We start from the raw sequence: 12847 nt of genomic DNA, 5'->3' as shown, positions 1-12847 counted from the left end.
GAAATATACTGGTGATCTAATCCTTCTTCTTCAAATAAGGTGGCAACATTTGGCATATTACCTACTAATTCTCCGTTTCATGACTTAAGCTGAGTATTTTCGATATATTTGGATAATTAAAATATTTATATGGTTTGGCTGTGTCCCCACCCAAATCTTATCTTGAATTGTTGTTCCCATAATCACCACATGTCATGGGAGGGAGCTGGTTGGAGATAAACTTTTTCCCCACTTCTCTACTTCTCCTTGCTGCCGCCACATAAAGAAAGACATGTTTGCCTCTCCTGCTATGACTAAGTTTCTTGAGGCGTCCCCAAGTGTGTGGAACTGTGAGTCAAGTAAACCTCTTTTCTTTATAAATTACCCAGTCTTGGGTATGTTTTCATTAGCAGTATGAGCACAGACTAACACAGTAAATTGGTACCATAGAGAGTGGGGAACTGCTGTAAAAATACCCCAAAATGTGAAAGTGACTTTGGAACAGCATAACAGGCAGAGGTTGGAATGATTTGGAGGGCTTATTAGAAAAATGTGGGAAAGTTTGGAACTTCCTAGAGACTTGTTGAATGGCTTTGACCAAAATGCTGACAGTTTGAAATGGACAATGAAGTCCAGGCTGAGGTGGTCTCAGATGAGGATGAGCAACTTCTTGGGAACTGGAGCAAAGATGATTCTTGTTATGCTCTAGCAAAGAGATGGGTAGCATTTTGCTCCTCTTCTAGAGATCTGTGGAACTTTGAACTTGAGAGGGATGATTTAGGGCATCTTGCAGAAGAAATTTCTCAGAGGCAAAGCATTCAAGTGGAAGCAGAACACAAACATTTTGAAAATTTGTAGCCTGACAATGTGATAGAAAAGAACAACCCATTTTCTGGAAAGAAATTCAAGCCTGCTGCAGAAATTTGCCTAAGTAGCAAGGAGCCAAATGTTGCTCACCAAGACAGTAGGGAAGATGTCTCCAAGTCATATCAGAGACTTTCATGGCAGCCCCTGCCACCACAGACCCAGACTTCTAGAAGGGAAAATGGTTTCATGGGCCAGAATCATCCCACTCCCACTGCCGCTGTGTGCAGCCTAGCCTAGGGACTAATACAGATATTTAGTGGTCAATGTTTCTTTTCTCTTTCTAGATGAAAATTCTAAAAAAATTATAATTATAAATTAATTATATTAAAAACATTTGATAAGTGTTGGAGCTACAAAGCAAAGTAAATAAACCTGACAATAAGAAATTTTGTAGGGTCCTTTTCAGGCTTAACTGTTTTATCAGAGGACAGGTGGAAAAATATTTTAAAACTCCAATGCTGGCCAGATGCAGTGGCTCACACCTGTAATCCTAGCACTTTTGGAAGGCCAAGGTGGGCAGATCACCCGAGGTCAGGAATTCGAGACCAGCCTGATCAACTTGGAGAAACCCTCCCTCTACTAAAAAATACAAAATTAGCTGGGCATGGTGGCATGTGCCTGTAATTCTAGCTACTCTATAGGCTGAGGCAAGAGAATCACTTGAACCCGGAGGCAGAGGATGCAGTGAGCTGAGATGGTGCCATTGCACTCCAGCCTGGGCAACAAGAGTGAAACTCCATCTCAAAGAAACAAACAAACAAAAACATCCCTTCAATGTTGAGTGTGATAACTTACCCATTTATCAAAAGATATTTATGTTTAAATTATGTTTTCTTCAGAAATCACACTCAGGAAGGCAGTGTTTCTGAATTTTCTTTTTAAAAAATTGTCTTTAATGGTTGGTCTTAAATTTTTCACTGGATCCTTTTAAATTTGTTTTTCTTTTTATCCCCTGCAAATGATATAAAGTTACTAAGTTTACATGTGTCTTTATCTGAGTTTCATTTGAGGATTTATCTCCATAGCTCTGCCAAGATTTATTTTTCCTGTCCTGATAGTATTATCTAACAAGAGAGAGCATGGCCTTTCTCCTGATTATCCAGAAAGAAAACATCCACGTTGATTTCATTTCATCGAAAGTAAGTTGTTAAAAAGAATATGGAAACTAAGTGGAATGCTATACATTCTTTACACTTTAAAAGGCTTCTTATGGAAGTGGAGAAACTCCTACCCACAAACACACTATATTAATAACGTTTATATCCCCTGAGCCTCATAGCTGCATTTAGGTATTTTCTCAGACCTAATCATAAACAATATCAAGGAAAACAGTAAATTGACAAAGGAAATAATTACTCTCAAGTCAACATAAACTGCCACTTCAGGGTTGTAAATAAACAACAAAAAAATAAACAACAACAACAAAAACCAAGCACTTTGGCCAGTTAAATGGAGATAAAGTATAATATTTTTCTTTTTTTTTTGTTTTATAAATACAATTATGTTTATTTAAAGGTCTTTTAATTTCTTTAACTCTGTTAAAGACATTGTATTTTTTAATGGACAAAAAAAATTATATTTATATATATATATATATCTCCACATATTTATGGAGTACATAGCAATATTTCGATACAAGCAATGTATAGTGATCAGATCAGGGTAATTAGCATATTCATAATCTCAAATATTTATTATTTCTTTATGCTGGGAGCACTGAATATCCTCCTCCTAGCAATTTGAAACTATGTAATATGCTGTTGTTAACTGTAGTCATTCTATAGTGCTACAGAACACTAGAATGTATTCCTCCTATCTAGTTGCAATTTTCTATCCTTTAACAACTCTTTTCTATTCCTTCCTTTCCTTACTTGCCAGCCTCTGATGTCCTCTGTTCTACTTTTTTCACTTCTATAAAATCAACTTTTCAGCTTCCACATATGAGTTGAGAATACGTGATGTCTCACTGTCTCTTCCTGGCTTATTTCAATTAATATAATACCTTCCGGTCCATTTATACTTCTGCAAATGACAGGATTTCATTGTTGTTTTTTTTTTATGGCAGAATACTATTTCATTGTGCACATATCATGTATTATTTATTTATTTATTTAGCTGTGGTTGTACACCTAGGTTGATTCCATTATTTTGGCTATTGTGAATAGTGCTGCAATAAACATGGAGGTGCAGATGTCTCTGATACAACATTTTTTTTCTCTTTTGGATAAATGCCTAGCAGTGGAATTGCTGGATGATATGGTAATTCTATTGGTAGTTTCTTGAGGGACCTCCACACTGTTCTCACGGTGGCTGTACTAGCTTACATTCCCACCGACAGCTTCTATGAATTTCCTTTTCTTTGCACCATCATCAGCATTCTTTTTGTCTTTTTGATAATAGCCATATCAACTGGAGTGAGATTATACTGCAGTACAGTTTTGATTTGCATTTCCTTGATGATTTGTAATGTTAAGTATTTTTCATATATTTGTGAGCCATTTGTCTTCTTTTGAGAAATGTCTATTCAGATCATTTGCCCACTTGTTAACTGGATTGTTGTGGGTTTTTTTTTTTTTTCTTGGTGAGATGTGTTCTTTGAATATTCTGAACATCAATCCCCTGTCAGATGACTAGTTTTCAAATATTTGTCTGATTCTGTAGGTTGTCTTTTCACTCTTTTGATGGCTTCCTTTGCCGTGCAGAAGGTTTTCAGTTTGATATAATCTCATTTGTTTATTTATGCTTTTGTTGCCTGTGCTTTTAAAGTCTTTTTCATTAAATCTTTCCTATGACCAATGTTCTGAAGCATTTCTCCTATGTATTCTTCCAGTAATTTTATCATTTTGGGTCTCACATTTAAGTTTTTATCCAATTTGAGTTGACTTTTGTGTAGGGTAAAATGTGAAGGTCTAGTTTCATTCTTCCGTATATAGATACTCAGTTTTCCCAGCATCAAATAGTGCAGACTATCCTTTCCCGAGTGAGGGCTTTCAGCACCTTTTTCAAATACCAGTTGGCTGTAAGTACTGATTTAATCTCTGAGTTTTCTACTCTGTTCTTTTGGTCTGTGTATCTATTTTTGTGTCAGTAGAATGTTGGTTTGGTTGCTATAGCTTTGTAGTATATTTTGAGGTTTGGGAGGATGATACCTTCAGCTTTGTTTTCTTTCCTCAGGGTTGCTCTTTAGGGTCTTTTTTGCTTCCATATGTATTTTAGGATTTTTTTCCTCTTTCTGTGAAAAATGTCATTGATATTTTCTCTGTGTGTGTGTGTGTGTGTGTGTGTGTGTGTGTGTGTGTGTGTGTGTTTGTTTTGTTTTTTGTTTTTGAGATATTTTCACTCTGTCGCCCAGGCTGGAGTGCAGTTGAACGATCTCAGCTCACTGCAACCTCCGCCTCCTGGTTCAAGCAATTATCTGCCTCAGCTTCCTGAGTTGCTGGGATTACATGTGACTGCCATCACGCCTGGCTAATTTTTGTATTTTTAGTAGAGATGGGGTTTCACCATCTTGGCCAGGCTGATCTTGAACTCCTGACCTGTGGATTCACCCACCTTGGCCTCCCAAAGTCCTGGGACTACAGGCATAAGCCACTGCGCCTGGCCTGTCATTGGTATTTTCATAGCAATTTCATTGAATCTGTAGATTTCTTTGAGTAGTATTGTCATTTTAACAATATTAATTCTTCTGATCTATGAGCATGAGCTGTCTTTTCATTTGTTTGTATCCTTTTAAATTTCTTTCATTTTTTTAGTTTTTCTTGCAGAGGTCTTTCATCTCCTTGGTAATATTTATTTGCAAGTATTCTATTTTTTTAAATTGTAGCTACTATAAATGAAATTACCTCTTGATTACTTTTTCAGCTATTTTCTTGTTCATGTATAGAAACACTACTGATTTTTGTTTTGCTTTGTTTTTTGAGATGGAGTCTCACTCTGTTGCCCAAGCTGGAATGCAGTGGTGCAATCTCAGTTCACTGCAACCTCCACCTCCTGGGTTCAAGCAATTCTCCTGACTCAGCCTCTTGAGTAGCTGGGATTACAGGTGCCTACCACCACACCCAGTTAATTTTTATATTTTTAGTAAAGATGGAGTTTTGTCATTTTGGCCAGGCTGGTCTTGAACCCCTGACCTCTAGTGATCCTCTCACCTCAGCCTCCCATAGGGCTGAGATTACAGGCATGAGCCACCATGCCTGGCCCACTGCTGATTTTTATATATTAATTTTGTATCCTGCAACTTTACTAAATTCATTTATCAGTTCTAATGATTTTATAGTAGTCTTTAGGATTTTCTCTATATAAGATTATGTCATCTACAAATAGCAACAACTTGACTTCCTCCTTTCCAGTTTGGATGCCCTTTATTTCTTTTGCCTAATTGCTCTGGCTAAGACTTCCAGTACTACGTTAAGTAAGAGTGGTGAGAATAGAAATCCTTTTTTTTTTCCAGTTCTTAGAGGAAAAGCTTTTAACTTTTCTCTGTTCAGTAAGATGTTAAGCTGTGGATTTGTCATATATAGCCTTTATCATGTGGAGCTGCTTTCCTTCTCTACCTATTAGAGTTTTTATTAAAAAGTATTGTTGAATGTTATCAAAGGCTTTTTCCTGCATCTATTAGGGTGATTTTATAGTGTTTGTCCTTCATTCTACTGGTGAGATGTTTGATGTGTATTGATTTGCATATGTTGAATCAGGCTTGTGTTCCTGGATAAATACCACTTGATCACAGTGTATTATTATTTTGATGTGTTGTGCTAGAATTTTGTTGAGGGTTTTGATTTCTATGTTCATTAGGGATATTGGCCTGTGGTTTTCTCTTTCGTTGTTGTGCCCTAGTCTTGTTTTGATATCAGGTGGCTTCATAAAATGGGTTAGGAAGAATTCCCTCTGCTTCAATTTTTTGCAATAGTTTGAGAATAGTTGGTATTAATTCTTTAAAGGTTCGATAGAATTCAGCAGTGAAAGCATCATTCTTGGACTTTTCTTTGTTGGGAAACTATCTGTTGTGTTGTCTCCTTTTTTATTTCAGGTTTTATTTATTTGGATCATCTCTAATTACTTCTTAGTTTAACTAATTGTCAATTTTGTTTACCTTTGCAAAAACCAAAATCTTTATTTTATTGATCTTTTGTATTTTTTTAGTCTCAATTTTATTTCTGCCCTTTCATATATTTATTTCTTATTTCTTCTACTAATTTTGAGTTTGGCTTGTTCTTACTTTTCTAGTTTCTTGAAGTGCATTATTAGGTTGTTTTTTTAAATTCTTCCTGCTTTTTTGATGTAGGCATTTTATGCTAACACTTTCCTCTTACTACTCCTTTTGGTATGTCCCATAGGTGTTGGTATGCTGTATTTCCATTTACATTTGTGTCAAGGAATTTAAAAATTTTATTCTTATTTTTTCTTCACCTATTACTTTTCCAAGAAAATTTAATTTCCACGTATTTGTAGTTTAAAGTATTTATCTTGTTATTCTATTGTGGTAAGATAAGGTACTTAATATGACTTTAAATATTTTTAATTTTTTGAGACTCATTTTGTGTCCTAACATATAGTCAATCCTAGAGAATGTTCCATGTGCTAAATAAAACGTGTATTCACAGCCGTAGGTGAAATATCCAGTAGATGTCTTTTAGGTCCTTTTGGTCTATGGTATGGTTGAAATTTGATGTTTTTTTGTATAGTTGAGTTTTGTTTTGTATCCATTCAGCCAGTCTGTATCTTTTATATGGGGAATTTCATTCTTTTACATTCAAGGTTATTTCTATTCGGTGAGGATTTATTCCTGTTATTACATTGATTGTCTTTGGGTTGTTCTGTATATTCTTTGTCTCTTATATTCTCTTATTGTTTATATTTGCTGTGTGGTACTTTGCTGTAGTAAAAAGGCTTGACTCCTTTCTCTTTCTTCTTTATGTATCAACTCTATGTATCTTCTTTATATATCAATTCATATACGTTATGAATTCACCCACATGTCTTTTTGATTTACAGAGAATAATATGAGGTGTTTCCTGGGAATTTGTACTCATTTATTCATTATTTATAATGCCAGTTATTGTCTTTTCCAGTTACAGTTTCTTTCCCAGTGGCACTAGAAACATGTTTTGAATAAATCTGGGCAGAAATATTTGAACTTTGTTCAGCCAAACATAGCTGTATGCTTCACTTGGAAACCAGTGCATAACAGTAGCTTCATTTTTTTGATATTACTCCTGTGGTTTTATAGTAGTGATTCTTTAAAATAATAAATAAATTTGAAGCTTAGCTGGCAGATATTTGGACATGCTCAAGAAGATAGAGGAGCAATTTAATGAAGTTTTAATAAGCCAGTTACTCTTTGATGTTTACAAAACAGTCGGGTGCCACTAATGCCATTTTGGTAAACAATGAACCACATATACAACTATGGTCCCATAAGATTATATTATGGAATTTTTACTGTACATTTCATATGTAGATACATATAGGTAGACAAATAATTATCATTGTGTTATAATTGCCTGCAGTATTCAGTACCCTAATATGCTGTATAGGTTTATAGCTAAGGGGCAATAGGCTTCACCACATAGCCTAGGTGTGTAGTAGGCTATACCATCTAAGTTTGTGTAACTATATGCTATGATGTTTATACAACAACAAAATCAAAATCACTTAATAATATATTTCTCCAAATATGTCCTTGTCCTTAAGTGATTCATGACTATAGTCATTCTTGACTCATCCCAGTATTAAGCCTTTTAACAGAAATACACTTATGTTTACTTATTCAAACTAGAAAGATCTAAGAATTACATGTTCATTGTATAATTATTTCAGAGAATTTTTTCAAAATAATATTTTAAAATATTATGTATTGAATCAAAATCTTGTTAAGATAAAAAATAAATGCTGGGTCCTCGACTCTAATTATCTCAAGGGCAATTAGTAACATAGGTGAATTTAGAACTTAAGTGTGGGAAACTACAGCTCATTTATTCTTGTGCCTCATTATGCTAAAATCAGAAAACCCCTGGAAAGTTACTCTCCTTAGTAAATTGTCTATTTGATGTTGGCCTTCTAACAGATGATGGAATGTTCTTTGTACATGGTGGTTCTGAACCAATCTGATTAGCCACAGGTAACAGCCATCACCCAGTTCTGTTTTAGGAAAAGACCAAGATTGCTCCTTAAGAAAACATAATCTTTTAACACTTGTTTAAATTAGCAGATTACTTTTCAAGTACACTTCTGATTTACTTTTCATTTAGGTAATCTTAGATATATTTCCAGTTGCTGAGGTATATTAGATAGTTGCTCCTTTTCTAGCTCCATAAATAATTGTTGAATTTGTTGCATGGAATTATTTTATTTTTCTTTGTAGACTCCCAAGTACCTTATTTGGGCCTTTGCATACAATAGTGGATGGTCAAATTAAATTGTCATGGGATTCATTCTCTCTTTCTCTCTCTTTCTTCTTTCCCATTTTCCTTTCTTGTTCTTCTCCTTGTCTTTTTAAACTTCATTCTTCACCTCCTCTTTCCTTATTGGAAATAATAAATCATTTCCCCAAAGCCATTTTCCCAATTACCCTAAACTTTATTTTCTGTAATTTTCCCAGGATCAACCAGTACATGTCATGTTGAACAATTTTTAAGAAGATGTCAGTTAGCCCTTATAAAGTTCAGACCTTAGTAAAGATTTTGATCCAGGAAGTATATTGGTATTATTGATAGAAATCAGTTAATGTGTCCAATTTTAGCTCATTTGGCGACTCATGCCATCAGCTAAGTAAATAGTTCTATTGACCAGGCCAGTCATATCTGCTCTCCCTCTGCGCATACAGAGGTCTAGCAAAGAGAATATAGCAAATGATTTTCTTTTTAGCTTGTAGAGAGACTGGAGTAGGCATTATCCCATGTCACACAGCACTGACTAATGATAACTTGAGCTGCTGGATACTATTCCTAGATAGGTTTAGGGAAAGATGACTTATGGAAATCTCACAAAAAGAAAACAGGGTTTTGTATGTGTACAGACTTGTGGTCAAGATACAAAATAATTCTATAAATTGTTAAGGATTTAGTGAGATTTAAAAGGCGTGTTCACTAGATAGTTTAGAAGAAATACAAACATTTTTGAACTTCACTGTCAATATTGATTAATTAATTGTTTGCAGAGTATGTGTTTTTTTTTTTTTCTTTTTTGGTCAACTAATGCCCTGAGGACCCTTCAAACAATAATATGTTATGTATTCATGGTGTTTATGGTTCACATCCTCACTTTCTTGTGTAAGTATCATGAAAACCATACAAATAGAGGTGTCATTCTTACATAAATAACATACAGATATGAGATTGATGTGTTTTACTAAAAATTTCCTGGGAATTTTGACTTTGGTGTTATAGGACCTCAAGAATTTTGGAGTCAGCTGGGCATGGTGGTTCATGCCTTATAATCCTAGCACTTTGGGAGGCTGAGGCAGGTGGATCACTTGAGGTCAAGAATTTGAGACGAGACTGGCCAACATGATGAAACCCCATCTCTACTAAAAATACAAAAAATAGCCAGTGTGGTGGTGTGCACCTATAATCCCAGCTACTTGGGTGGCTGAGGCAGGAAAATCACTTAAACTCAGGAGGCAGAGATTGCAGTGAGCCGAGATTGCACCACTGTACTCAAGCCTGGAAGAAAGAGCAAGCCTGTCTCCCCACCCTGACACACACAAAAATTTGGAGTCACTGTGAGATATACATATATATATATATATATATATATATATATATATATATATACACACACACACACACACACACATTATATACATGTGTACGTATATACACATTATATACATGTGTATATATATGTTTGCGTATATATCTATTTATATATATATTCTCAGACATTTATCATCAAAGAGGCATATCTGAGATTTGTTCTCCCCAGCCAGGCAAGGTTATAGAGTGGGGAAAGCATGGATGTGGAGTTTTAGATCCTGTTTCTGTCAAATTAACAGTATGGTCATACTAACAGTATGGTCTTGTGTTAGTTACTGTTCTCCCTGTGTCTTATTTTTTCACCTAATAGTAACAATTAACCTACTCTTAGGAGTATATTACATAATGTAGATAACGTGCCTGAGATGGAATAACCATCAGAAGAGTCCATTTCTTACCAGGGTTATTTTGTACAAATGCATCTAGATGATCTTTCCCAACCTCCTAATTAATGAATGACACCTTTTGAGAGATAACTAGTTAATGATGATCTCTGTGGCCTTTGGGAAAGAGAAAAGTAACTGGATCATGCCAAAATTAAACATGGAACTCTAACCTAAGGAGCAAACCGCAAAGAAGGCAAATCAATTGCAGACATAGGGTGGTTCATCATTTAGCCCCTAGTGGTGTGTCTTGGGACTCAACTGTCTCCCTCTTATCTCTGAGACAGCAGCGTGTTCTTGGACTCCTCTAAACATTCAGATCTATTCCAATTTCAGCATAATTGTGTCTCAATTCACTCACTTAGTACAGCAGAGAAACTTAAGCTGTTAAACAATTTGAACTATGGAATACACTAGATTCTATCCTGAGTTTTGTCTTGCTGATTAAAAACTCATACTGAAAGAGGTTTGATTGTAGAAAGAACTGATATAAACTCTTGGAATAAAGTTTAATAGAAAAAGTTCTTGTTCTAATTTATTGATGGCCATGAGGAATTGTGGGTGAGATTTTAGCCATCCGTGGAAATACAACAGAGGTATTACTAAGTGATGAGATTGTGAGTGATTTTTTAAATCTTTGCTTCTTTGTGCTTCTCCATAATCCTTTCAACAAAAAAATATGATGAGGGGGGACATCAATCAATGAATCAATCAATACATATGAGAAAGAAAGACTATTTTGTGATTACTTTGGGGATAGAATGAATCACCTTCCCTGAATTCTTAGGAATTGCTTTTAATGGAGATCATTTTTGTCCTATCTATGTTCTGAGCCTTTTTGCTCAGAAGTTAGATTTTCTTTTCCTGAAGCAGCTCTTTCTGCCCATCCATGGATCTCATCAGCACAATCTGCAGGGTTTGTATGCAGCTGGCTTTCCCTGCTTTTACTTTTGAATGGGTGGCTTATTTCTTTCCAGCAGTTTTTTTTTTTTTTTTTTTTCTGATTGACCCAAAATGGGTGCAGATGTGGTAAGCACATGCTGAAAGTTCTTGAATATTATTTTCACCCCAAAGAAAGGCCTGACATAAGCAGTTTCAGATTGTGTAAATTCTTAATTCTGCAGTGGGCTTCCAACACTGCTTCTGTTGCCAGTCATAACAAAAACCAGGGAGAGACCTTGGGAGGTAAACCACAGACTTAGTTTCCAAGAACTGAGGACCTCATGTGTTCCTTGGTATGTGATCTTGTGAAATTCAGGGGTATAAAATAAAGTTTTGATTTTCAAAACTGGTACTAGGGACTAAATCATGATATACTGTATTTTCTCTATGTTTTAGTGCATACCTGTAGAAATTGACTTCTGTTATTTTCTCATTTGCAACAAAGACCATCTTTTTGTGCCAATTCTGAATTTTGAATTTTCTTTTGTTTCTTTCTAATAACTTTTTGTTAGTGGCATATACTGAAGAGCCATTAAACCAGGTGTAAAAAAAAATCTGTATGTTTCTCTCTTGTTTTGTGAAACAAGTATATATTATAAATACAGAATTACTGAAAAATAAGGAATTTATCTTCTACCTAACTTTTGCACACAATAGCTATTCATATTGCTCAAAAGTTATTTTTCAATACTTATGGAAAACATTTAATTAAATAGAGTTAGCTTGACTGTATATATTTTTTGGATTTGGGTCTAAGACTGTTCATTCCAGAGATTCTAGGAAGAAAATTTTCATATTGCAACAGATGGATTTATTTTTTTTACTGGGGAAATTAATGACTTGACAGAGAATCATCAAGGAACTGATTGAATTTGTATATTTCCTTTTATCTCAGGTAAATAAAAAATTATAGGAGGCCATTTTTTTGAGCTAAGCTCCTACACTAGACCTCAGCAAATCAGACTAAAAATCAAAATGGAGTCGCACATGCTGTGGTTTTATGTTACCAAACCAAAACTGAGTTGTTATCTAACCTTTGTAGAAGCCCAATAGGACCGATAACAGCTTAATTTCTCAAACAGACTGGATTCAATCTACAGGATAAAGAAGTTTCCTCTGCCTTTAATCTTTATAGGAAAGGTAACCTGAAGTAACCTGACGTTAAGCAACCATATTTCTCTATTGTTTCCCCGTTCTTGCCTTACAAGGCAAATAGCTTTGAAATGACCACTTTTAGTTCTTTACTTCTGCTTTCTTCAGTTCTTCTCTGTCTATAAAACCAACCTCTTCTGTTCAGCTTATTGGCACACTTATTCTATTTTATGGAATGAAGTGTTGCCCAATTCTAAAGTTGCAGTAAAGCCAATTGAGATCTTTAAGATAAATTTGTTGTAACTTTTTCTTTTGACAGATCTGAGCATACGAGGGCTAGATAATTGTACTCATTCATTTCCTTATTTAACAAAAATGTATTTAGTGCTTTTCACATACCAGGTACTTTGCCAAGACGCAGGGGATACAGTGGCCAATTACAAAAACAGTCCGTCATATTGTCTGAGACTAGGGTGGAGATAGTCAAGTTAGCAGCGGCAGTAAGTGTGCATTAGCTGAACACCTGAATCTAGATTTGGGGGTCAGGAAAGGAATTCTGAGAGGAAAGGAGAACTGAAAAATAAATAGAATATTCAAGTTTGTGTGTATTGAGAAAGAGAAAGTGGCTGTGTGTGCATGTGTTTGTATGTTAAGGAAGAGAAAGAGATGGGTGGGGAGAGAGAGAAAAAGAGAGAGGGAGAGAACACAAGCACACACTAATAGCTTAAGTCTACATTTGGAATGTGTTAAAATAACACCAAAAGCTGATGGAAACTCATGCCGTGATCATCATTAGGTTCTTACGAGCTTACTGGCCAGTTTCGAAGT

The sequence above is a fragment of the Saimiri boliviensis genome, chromosome 9, assembly GCF_048565385.1.
Source record: "Saimiri boliviensis isolate mSaiBol1 chromosome 9, mSaiBol1.pri, whole genome shotgun sequence".
NCBI lineage: Eukaryota > Metazoa > Chordata > Mammalia > Primates > Cebidae > Saimiri > Saimiri boliviensis.
Note: the sequence above shows the minus strand (reverse complement) of the source record.